Here is a 9,613-nt window from a genome sequence, read left to right on the forward strand (position 1 = left end):
CAGAAATCAAGGGCCCCTGTTAGATGAGTGTTGGTAAGGATTGAAAGTTGACCCATGCAGACATGCTCAATGTAGAAGTGCTCCTATAGTTAATCATGAGGTGGGAATTATTTTACAGAAGTTGAATGGAGGAGCTGGAGAGATAGCACAGCGGTAGGGCATTTACCTTGCACGAGGCCGACCCGGGAGGGATCCAGTTCAATTCCTGTGGTCCCCTTGAGCCTATCAGGAATTACTTCTGAATGCAAAGCCAAGAGTAACCCCTGAGAGCTGCTGGTTGTGACACAAAAACCAACCAATATATAAAGTTTTTTTTTTTTTTAAAGAACAGAGAGGGCAGGGCCGCCTGCTGAGTAGAAGGAGCTATAAACTGCCTCCCCTTTTTCATCTTTTTTTTCTCACCCTCATCAGTGTTTAAGGCTGATTCCTCATTATGTGCTCACTTCTGGTGGTATTCAGAGAACCAAAAAATGGTGCTAGAGATTGAACTCAGATCAGCTGTGTGCAAGGCAAGTGCCTAATCCCCTTTCTAGCCCTGCTACCTTTCTTGTAATCACCTTTAAAAAAAAAAAAAAGTGAGGCCAGAGCGGTGGCGCTAGAGGTAAGGTATCTGCCTTGCAAGCACTAGCCTAGGACGTACCGCAGTTCAATCCCCCGGTGACACATATGGTCCTCCCCAAGCCAGGAGCGATTTCTGAGCACATAGCCAGGAGTAACCCCTGAGCGTCAATGAGTGTGCCCCCCAAACAAAGGTGATGCAAAGGATTGCTGGAAGATGATGGGGGAGTGTCTGACAGATTTGGTGAGATGGGGAGGAAGGATGACATCTGAGTGAAGGAAGGAATTGGCAAAGAGACTGCTGGGAGCAGCAGACAGACAAGAGAAGTGAAAGGGGTATTGAGGGGAACATAAGACACCTTTAAAAGGAACCTGAGTTGGGAATTCTCTGGAGAGCAAAGATAAGAACCTGAAGTTTTCCCTAGAAATATCCTGAAAGAGTTCAATAGCTAATGCTTCTCATCATTCAGTAAGGAGTATCATACTAATTAGAACTAGTAAGAGAAACCTGGCATCTACTTAATGAAGAGGGAGTAAAGGGGGCCAACAAGAGTAGGTTTATTTATTTTTTATTTCCTCCCAAGGATGATCATGGTTTGGGGTGAAACCAAGTTGTAAATTGTGAACCAACAATCCTCCCTTTTTGTTTAATGAAGAGCAGAACTACGAGATAAACCAGAATAAATTGTGTTCCAAAGTTTTAGATTCCTAGAACTTTAGAACATGGGGGATTTGGGTGGGAACCCCAAAATAGGATCTATACAAGTGCCTGTTATTTTGTATAGGCATGGTAAAAGCTGGGTAAATAAAAAAAAATAAACGTTTACCCTAAATAGGAGTAGGGTGGTCTTTCTCAGGAACTACTTGGTCATACATGCCAACTGCAGGCTTCAAACCAGTCTATACTTTGCCTAACCCCAGTGAATCTTTCTTTTAGGACCCAGGTAAAGTAAAAGGTTCTTTCTCCTTCATCTTCTTCTCTTTGGTGGCTGTCGATGTCATGTATTGCACTAGAGTTCTTTGGGTTCACACGAGCCCAAAGACATTGCCAAAGCACTGTGAAGCATGCCCAGTTTGCAAGTTGTTGCCAGAATGGCACGAAGCTTGCCCCTGGTTTCCTTGTTGCCAGGGTGTCTCAAAACCTGCCTGCTAGCTCCATTGATGGGACCCAAAATTTGAGGGTGTTTGGTCAGTCTCAGAGCAACTGAAGCTTAAGACAAGCCAGTATGACAAATGTTTAGGATTAAATCTTTAAGATTAAAGGTCCACATGGAATATAAAATTTTTGGAGTTCCAATCCCTAATAGACAGAACTCTCTTTCATAAGATTTTCCAATGTTACTGGGTCTATGCAAAAAAGAGAAAAGGATATTGCCACTAGGTAATATTGGGCACCAGAGGACTATGGCTAGGTTATAGTAATTATCCTTAAAGAGATTTCAGACTCTAATTCCTGATACATAGATATAATAATACTATTCCCTAGGAAGTACATATAAAAAACACATCTCTTTCTTTCTACTGAACAAGTCCAAAGGAGCAATGTTGTATCCCAATAGAGAAACACATTAAAAATACACATAACATGCTCGCTTTGGCAGCGCATATACTAAAATTGGAATGATACAGAGAAGATTAGCATGGCTCCTGCACAAGGATGACATGCAAATTCGTGAAGCGTTACATATTTTAAAAATATGCATATCCTCTTGGTCTATTGAATAAGTCCAAGGTGAGTAGAATCTGGGTTACTGCTTTAGCTAACAAGGTGTCTGTCAGTTGATGGTAGTCAGGAAAGCAAGCAGTGTAAATATCCTGCTACTGTTGGGTAGAGTCACAGGCCTAGATCAGTCTTTGAGCCAGGACCCACTCAAAAAGCCAATTCTGTAGAGAGCAGCAGTCCATGACGACTGGTGGTTGGAAGGAGTGGGGCATGAGCATTTGGCAGTGGGGTGGTGTTTAAGGGCACAAAGTGTGTTGAGCTTTTGGGGTCAAGGGGTTTAATAGGAAAAGCAAATCAGAAAAAGTGAACATAAGGAAACAATAAAAAAGGTTTTGCTGAGTAGCAGGAGGTAGGACTGTGTACAACACAGATAGACATGTACAACACAGATGGACATTAGACTAACATAAAGGTAGCCACCACACACAAACACAGGCACACACGTACCTAGTTGATTGATCAATATGTTACAGCTATAAAACTGACCCATCAAGGGTGGTAAATGAGAGTGGACCAAAGCGCTTCATAAATACTGTATAAAGGTGGTAAGTAAGGTGTTGAAGAAATTTTAAGCTAGGGGCCAGAGAGATAGCATGGAGGTAAGGCATTTGCCTTGCATGCAGAAGGTCGGTGATTCAAATACTGGCATCCCATATGGTCCCCCGAGCCTGCCAGGAGCTATTTCTGGGCATAGAGCCAGGAGTAACCCCTGAGCGCTGCTGGGTATGACCCCCCCCCCAATAAATTTTAAGCTAATGAAATTGCTAATTCTTAGGACTCACTGATAGTGAGGATAGTCTTGGCTGTAAAAATATTATAGATTAGAGACACAGAGTGGCTAAATGGATCAAAAAGATGAATCCAACCTTCTGCTTACTACAAGAGACACACTTGAATAATCAGAACAAATATAGACTCAAAATCAAAGGCTGGAGGAAAATTATCCAAGCAAACAACACTCTTAAAAAAGCTGAGGTGGCCATATTAATATCTGGTGACACCAACTTTAGACTCAGAAAAGTTGTAAGGGACAAAGATGAACACTTTGTACTAATCAAAAGATATGTGCAACAGGAAGAAATCACACTACTAAACATATACGTACCCAATGAGAGATCAGCAAATTATCCTCACTCCCACCACCTATTACCCCACATTTAACCATTTTTATTCTCAGTTCTTGGCTCTCCACAAAGCACATTATTATCCCCACCCAAGCTAGCTGCCAACCAGCTACCAAAGTGAAAAAAAAAATAGACTCTCAGGCTGAGAAGAAACCAGTACTCTGTTCCTACTTATCTACGCTCAACAGCCTCCTGTCCTCCACCTCCCTTCACTGTGTAACTGTGGTTACTACCATACTAGGTTTCTGATTAGTTTCCACTCAAAGGCATTTCCCGATATGGAACTGCTGGGAGTCATTTTGCAGACTCCAGCAGGCCAAATCACAGACCAAGGTGGCATCCAGGATTCAGCACCCTCCTCCCGACTATTTCTTTTGTTGGTTTTTTGTTTTGTTTTGTTTTGTCTTGTTTTTTGTTTGTTTGTTTGTTTTTGGGTCACACCCAGCAGCGCTCAGGGGTTACTCCTGGCTGTTCGCTCAGAAATTGCTCCTGGCAAGCTCGGGGGACCATATGGGATGCTGGGGTTTGAACCACCGACCGTCTGCAAGCAAGACAAATGCCTTACCTCCATGCTATCCCTCTGGCCCCTCCTCCCAACTATTTCTAATGACATAAAAAGGACATTCATATCTCCTTTGAATATCCTAGATGTATTCCCTTAAACACTATAACTCTTATTGAATATCCCCATATACAGGGAAAATTGTGCCCACTGTTTTTTGTTTGTTTTTCTTTCTTTCTTTATGATCAGTTCAACAAGGAATTCTGGTAGAAGAGTTTTTCACTTTAGAATTCATGTTAGAACCAAATTAAGGGGATTGTTGGACTTGTTCCCTCAGTTCCCCAGAGGCACCAATAATACATTGTGGCATTGTTCCTCTTTTGCATAGGCGCATTAAAATGGGAAAATACCATATATGCAAACATGTTATTATCTAATAGAGATAGGAACACAAATTTTGTAATGCAGTTAGGCCTTACATTGGCATAATGACTTGGCTCAGGCCTCCAAAGAATAGGCATTGCCCATACAACCCTGAACCATTGACCATCTACGGAAACAACCACAATTGTCTACAACATCACCAGGAAGCAAACCTCTACCAGGGAAGACCTTATCGCTACCCTGGCATTGACTTTACTCCAAGGAGTGTTCCCTTAATACCCAGATGACTCAGCAACAGCAACAACTTGCTTGCAGGGCAGGACACTCCGCATCTAATGATAAGATGAAACTAGAGGATGCTCCACATTCTGATTTCGATGAAACACAGAAGCCACACAGAAACCAGAATCTTTCTGGCACAGAAACCAGAATCTTTAACTACAGAAAGTAGACAGCTAATGTGTGAAATAAATTTCGCCATGATCACAGAGAATGACTCAGGTTGGACAACCTAGTATGCCTGGAACCCAGAGTCAGTCTTATGCCAGAAAACTTCAGGGATAAGGTTTCTTTGTATTTAGGCTACGGCTTTTTTTTTTTCCATTTTACCCATATTTTATGCAAACGACAATTGCCACTCTCACACCATTATTACTATATTTTTTAACTCCTATCCTTAAAAAAAAGAAGATCTTATTAAACTTTCTGCTGGTGCTTCAATGAATTCATTGTGAGTCAATAATTTAAAAAAATATTCTTTCCTTTCTCTTCCATTTCTTTAGTTTTTCTTTCAATTTTCTTTTCTTCTGTTTTCTTTTTTTGGTTTTTGGGTCACACCCGGCAGCGCTCAGGGGTTACTCCTGGCTCTATGCTCAGAAATCGCTCCTGGCAGGCTCGGGAGAACATATGAGATGCTGGGATTTAAACCACTGACCTTCTGCATGCAAGGCAAACTCCCTACCTCCATGCTATCTCTCCGGCCCCCTCAATTTTCTATTTTTTTTAAAAAAAATGTTGCTTTTGGTCTCCCTAAAAATGTCTTATTATCAGTTATGTCAACTATGTAATGCATTTTCTTTAAATAAATTCATTTAAAATAAAATTTTTATGTGTTCCTATCTCTATTAGATAAGAGCTTGTTTTCATACATAAGACTTCCTCATTTTAATGTGCCTATGCTTAATGGTATTACTGGTGTATATGGGGGCAGAAGTAACAAGCCCAACCATCCCTATAACCTGGTTCTAACATAATCTCTAAATACTAGAGAAATTCATTTACTAGAATTCCAAAATAAACAGATCCCCAAAAATGGGGGGAAATGCTGCTACATAAGATATTCAATAAGGATTATACCTATTAAAGAAATACATCTCAAGAAATATTCAAAGGAGATATACATGTCACCATTAAGTCTTTTAAATAGTCTGGGGGTGGTGTTTAAAATCTGGAACACAACTTCAACCTATGATTTGGTCTTGTGGAGTCTAAAAAATGGCTCTCAGCTGTCACATATCAGGAAATGTCCTTGAGCCAGAAGATTCTCAGAAACCGACTCTGGTAACAAGCAAAAGTTCACAGTGAAGGAAAGTGAGGAAAAGGGCCCACCGCAAGCCAATCAGTAGCAGTAGGGTATCAGCTTCTTCATCTATAGATTTCTTCATTTCACAGGCTAGTGACTCCTTGATTTCCATTGTTAAATCATTAAGTGTTGATTTTAGGTCCTCATCTATAAGGTTCAGGCATTTGGATGGATTTGGAGATTTGCCAGGATTTCTCTCCATATCCCCTGCAGTGGAAGTCTTCTTTAGCTTCCCCATTGAACTTTGCATTTAGTGGTTTGGAGTGCTGGATTTCTTAGGCTGTTGAAAGAAATACTAGGTCCAATCTGTCAAGAAGTCTATGATATAAATTGAAAAGACTGTACAGACGTGTCCACACAGTTTGAGAAAATGAGAAAAATGGGAAGGAAGGATGCTGGGAAAGATCCAAAAAGACAGCCCCATTTGCATTTGGTGGAAGGGATTAAGGAGTGGATTCCCTATTTCCTCCCTGGCACCAACCTGGCTGGCCTCAAATGGTAGATGAACAGTGCTGGCACTGGAAATAAGAAGAAGACTGAGGGAAGGCTGGAGAGGAAAGGAGGCCCGGTTCGTTCGAGTTTGGGAGAGGGGACCAGGATTGGAGCCTTCCTCTTCCCTACCCAGACACCGGCCCCACTGTCCTCAGGGAACAAAAACTCAGCAATGGCGCTGGGACCTGGAAGGATGCTGGGAAAGACCCAAAGAGACAGTCCCGCTTGCATTTGGTGGAAGGGACTAAAGAGAGAATGAAGTTCCCTATTCTCTCCCCGGCACCAACCTGGCTGACCCCAAAGGGCAGATGAACAGTGCTGGCATTGGAACCCAGGAGACTGGAGACTGAGGGAGGACTGGAGAGGAGAGAAGGTCTCCATTCGAGCTTGGGAGAGGGGATTAGGACTGGAGCCTTCCTGTTCCTTACTCAGTCACAGGCCTCACTGTCTGCTTTATAGTTCTATACAAATTTTTATAGTTTGTTTTAGGTCCTTGAAGAACGTACTGAACTTAAAATGGGGTTTTTATTGAATATCTGTAATGCTTTGGTTGGAATGATCATTTTGATGTTAATACACTCAGTCCATAATAAACATGGAATCTTTTCTCCTTCCCTAGTGTGCCTTACAGTTTTTACTTAGAAGTTATTCACATCCTTTATTATGGTAATTCCTAGCTATGTGATTTTTAATACACTATTTTGAATAGATTTGTCCTTTTTGTTTCTTTACTAGTGTATTATTTACACACAGAAATGCCACCAATTTTTGTGTGTTGGTTTCATAGCCTACTACTTTTCCCTATTGACTTATTTCTAAGAGTTTTTTTTGTTTAGATCATGACATCTGCAAATATTGGGAGTGTATCTTCATTTTTTTTTAATTTGGATGCCTTTGATTTATTTTTCTTTTATGATTATTGTGGGAAGGACTTCCAAAACTATATTGTATAATAGCCACAAACTCCTTACCTAATGCAGTTTTCATTGAGTATGAGCTTGGTTATGGGTTTATTTGGTGATTGTTGCTGCCTTGAAGGAGGTTCCTTCTTTCCCTATTTTTGTTGAAGGCTTTTTATCACAAATAGACTTTGAATTTTGTCAAAAAGTCTCCTCTGTATCAGGATGGTTATATGATCTTTATCTTTTCTGTTGTTGGTATGGACTAGTACATTAATTGATTTCCATAAACTAATACTTCCATCCCTAGGATGAAGCTTTTGATCCTGATGTATGATAATTTTGATATATTTTAATTTAGTTTGCTTAGATTGTATTTAGAAAAACTTTGCATTGGGGCTAGAGTAGGTAGGGCATTTGCCTTGCACATGCCCAATCTGGATTTGATCACTGGCTTCCCAAATGATCATCCCCTGAGCCTATCAGGAACTATTTCTGAGTGCAGAGCCATTGAGTGCCACTGGTTTGTTTTGGGTGTGGCCCAAAACTTTTAGTATAAGGACAATGTTGTTGTTGTTGGTTTTTAGAAAATATTAGGAATTATTCATGTTTCTTCTATATTTTCTTCTATATTTTGAAAGAGCTTTGGAAATATGGACTTTAAGTCTTTGAAGTTGTTAGAATTCTACAGCAAGCCATTCTGGAACAGGACTTTTTCTTATTGAGGATATTATATATTATATATATTATATAATATATATTATATATTATTGTTGTGATTTTCTTACTCCTAAATTGTATGTTCAAGTTTTCTACTTCCTCTTGTTTCAATATTAGGAGACTGTATGATCTTAAGTATCCATCCACTACTTTTAGATTGCCTTGTTGAGTTCTTTATCATTCTTCACAGTTATCTTTTGTGAACTTTTTTGTATTTCTGAGATGTCTATTGAAATTTCTCCCCTTTCACCACTGATTTCAGTTTTGGGGCATTTGTTTGTTCATTTTTGTCTCATGAGTCTAGTTTAGGCTCTGTCAATATTTTCATCCTTTTATTCTTTAAAAACACAAGCTCTTGGATTTCATTTATCTTGTATTATTATTTTGATTTCTATATCTTTGCTTTCTGCTGCCATTTTTATTGTCTATCCTCTACTTTAGGATTAACTATTTATTTCCTAAGTTCTCAAACAGTTTTACTTTTTTTTTTGTTTGAGGTTTTATTTTTCTTTCTCTTGCTTCTCGTGTGTGTGTGTGTGTGTGTGTGTGTGTGTGTGTGTATATGTGTGTGTGTGTGTATTAAGCTTGAAATGCTATAAATTTCTCCCATTTAGTACTGCTGTTTCCTGTGTCCAGTAGATTCTGAGTTTGTGTTAATCTTATTTTTGAAGGAATATCTTTAGCTTTTTTTTTTTTTTTTTTTTTTTTTTTGGTTTTTGGGTCACACCCGGCAGTGCTCAGGGGTTACTCCTGGCTGTCTGCTCAGAAATAGCTCCTGGCAGCACGGGGGACCATATGGGACACCGGGATTCGAACCAACCACCTTTGGTCCTGGATCGGCTGCTTGCAAGGCAAACACCACTGTGCTATCTCTCCGGGCCCATATCTTTAGCTTTAATCTCTTCTTTGATTCATTTTTTTCTTCTTCTTTGATGCATTTTTTAGTAGATGTAATATTATCCAACTTCCAAATGTGGAAACTTATTTAAATTGTCTTTTTATAATTGATTTCTTCTTTTATGGCTTTGTGGTCTTCAAAGATGCTTGATATGTGTTGCAAGTCAGCCCCTGAAGAGGTTGACTGATGGAGGGATGGAGGATGAGGTCTTTCCCCTCTAGCTCGGAGCATGTGTCTGCCACCCCGTCCAGCCGATGGTTCTGAGGTGAAACGGTGGGTAAACAGCTCGCAGTCAGGCTTGTGGAAATACTAGCTTTATTCAGTGGACAAGACTGAAGTCCAAAGACTCAGCATAAGTTCCAGCCAAAAGCCTCTCGCCTTCCACAGACCCTTGTTTTTATCCCCCAGAATCAGGTACCACCCAATGGTGGGATCAGATACCAACCAATGGTGGAAGCAGAATCAGGGTGGGGGCAGAAAGCCAGGTGACACCCTAGGGTAGGGCACAATCACCGATCAGGTTAGGGTCAGTAACATAATAATCCCCTAAAATATTTACATACACAACAGATATGATTTCTATTTTTCAGACATTTTGGATATTCATATTGTTTCTCAGCATGTAAACTGCCCAGAAGAATGTTCCTTATATATTGGAAAGAATGTATTGGCATTTGTTCATGTGTTTGGGGTGGAGTGCTAAAGTTCTCCAGAAAATGTCTGTTAGGCCC

General features: G+C 40.2%; 1 non-coding gene across 1 annotated transcript; it reads left to right on the forward strand.

The window, feature by feature from the left end:
- The first annotated feature begins 2,147 nt into the window (after nucleotides 1-2,147).
- LOC126015143 (U6 spliceosomal RNA) lies at nucleotides 2,148-2,250 on the forward strand. The gene has a single exon (XR_007498037.1). It is a non-coding gene; the product is annotated as a U6 spliceosomal RNA (small nuclear RNA).
- The last annotated feature ends 7,363 nt before the right edge of the window (nucleotides 2,251-9,613 follow it).

The sequence above is a fragment of the Suncus etruscus genome, chromosome 7 (genome assembly GCF_024139225.1).
Source record: "Suncus etruscus isolate mSunEtr1 chromosome 7, mSunEtr1.pri.cur, whole genome shotgun sequence".
Taxonomy (NCBI): Eukaryota; Metazoa; Chordata; class Mammalia; order Eulipotyphla; family Soricidae; genus Suncus; species Suncus etruscus.